At 51.8% G+C, this 1988-nt stretch overlaps 1 pseudogene; it reads left to right on the top strand.

Annotated features, from left to right (window-relative positions):
• The first annotated feature begins 1602 nt into the window (after nucleotides 1–1602).
• Nucleotides 1603–1988, top strand: part of LOC128354678 (receptor-type tyrosine-protein phosphatase mu-like) — a 50071-nt pseudogene continuing 49685 nt past the window's right edge.

Below are 1988 nucleotides of genomic sequence, written 5' to 3'. Positions count from 1 at the left end.
CAGTTTGAGGGAGGTCTTATGGTGGTCTGGTACCTGGACTCCTAAATATGTCAGAGGGCCAGCCTGTGAATCTGAACTCACATGAATCAAAGGACATCGTCGATGCTTTTCTATTAATGGGGATAAAAAATAATAATAATAATAAATAGAGTCTTTGTTAGATTTATAACCCTAACCCAGACTAAACAGTGAGATCGTGTTCAGGGTCTGATATAAATAGTAAAATGTCGTCTGCATATAATGAGACTTTATGGACTCGCCCCCCCCCGTTAATTCCCAATATTTCATTGTTTAGTCGCAGAGCTGTAGCCGATGGTGAGATTAAATGGAAGAGGGGACAGCCTTGTAATCACATGTAAGGAGCTGATGGCTGATTGGTCGGTATGATTCACACTTGATTGGGTCTTTGTCTTTTCCTGGTGGAACAGAAGTTGAAGTCTTGGTCATAGATGTAGGTAGACAGAGTGAAGTATGAGGTAACCATCTGCTGCTTCTCTATGTGACAGTAGCTGAATTGCTCTGGCTCTCTCTCGGCTCTTCCAGGCTGGACTTGGTGGGCGTGTCCAGGTTTATACAGAACTATCTGAACTATCTAAGGAGGAGTAAACATGTTTAAACTGATCATGATGTCTTCGGTCTGATTGGATGGTACATCTGTACAGACCTGATGAGGAAGCATCCGACTCCACGTTCTCCATGTTCGTAGTGACTTTTCTCTTCAGCCTGGTACGAGGTCTGGTACGAGGTCTGGTACGGGGTCTGGTACGGGGTCTGGTACGGGGTCTGGTACGGGGTCTGGTACGGGGTCTGGTACGAGGTCTGGTACGAGGCCTGGTACGAGGCCTGGTACGAGGCCTGGTACGAGGCCTGGTACGAGGCCTGGTACGAGGTCTGGTACGAGGTCTGGTACGAGGTCTGGTACGAGGTCTGGTACGAGGTCTGGTACGAGGCCTGGTACGAGGTCTGGTACGAGGTCTGGTACGAGGTCTGGTAGGAGGTCTGGTACGAGGTCTGGTACGAGGTCTGGTACGAGGTCTGGTACGAGGTCTGGTAGGAGGTCTGGTACGAGGTCTGGTACGAGGCCTGGTACGAGGTCTGGTAGGAGGTCTGGTACGAGGTCTGGTACGAGGTCTGGTACGAGGTCTGGTACGAGGTCTGGTACGAGGCCTGGTACGAGGTCTGGTACGAGGTCTGGTATGAGGTCTGGTAGGAGGTCTGGTACGAGGTCTGGTACGAGGTCTGGTACGAGGTCTGGTAGGAGGTCTGGTACGAGGTCTGGTACGAGGCCTGGTACGAGGTCTGGTAGGAGGTCTGGTACGAGGTCTGGTACGAGGTCTGGTACGAGGTCTGGTACGAGGTCTGGTACGAGGTCTGTCGATGGAGAGTCAGAGCGTTGCTGATCAACGTCATGAATAAGTGTTTGGACCTGCTGGTGTTGAGATGTGTCTTCTATTATCTGACTGCTCAAGTATACTTTAGTGTTTCCCACGAGGTAAATATATCTGTCAGCTGGTTGGTTAGTTAAAGTCAATCTAGAGGTGTAGGACTGATGACTGGTGGGGGGTCAGAGATGACGATACTATCATATCTACACTGTTTAACATGTGGAAGCATGGATCCTTGAATACGTTTGATGTGCAGCAGAAACAAAGGAAAACCACACACTGGACTACAAAACGTCTTAATATGAGCAGGTTTGGAGAGAGGGTCTGCTGGGTTAGAGGGGTCCAGCGAGGGTCTGCTGGGTTAGAGGGGTCCAGCGAGGGCCTGCTGGGTTAGAGCGGTCCAGCGAGGGTCTGCTGGGTTAGAGCGGTCCAGCGAGGGTCTGCTGGGTTAGAGGGGTCCAGCGAGGGCCTGCTGGGTTAGAGGGGTCCAGAGAGGGTCTGCTGGGTTAGAGGGGTCCAGCGAGGGTCTGCTGGGTTAGAGGGGTCCAGCGAGGGTCTGCTGGGTTAGAGGGGTCCAGCGAGGGTCTGCTGGGTTAGAGGGGT

The sequence above is a fragment of the Scomber japonicus genome, unplaced genomic scaffold (genome assembly GCF_027409825.1).
Source record: "Scomber japonicus isolate fScoJap1 unplaced genomic scaffold, fScoJap1.pri scaffold_388, whole genome shotgun sequence".
Taxonomy (NCBI): Eukaryota; Metazoa; Chordata; class Actinopteri; order Scombriformes; family Scombridae; genus Scomber; species Scomber japonicus.
This window is presented reverse-complemented; position numbering and strand designations above follow the sequence as displayed.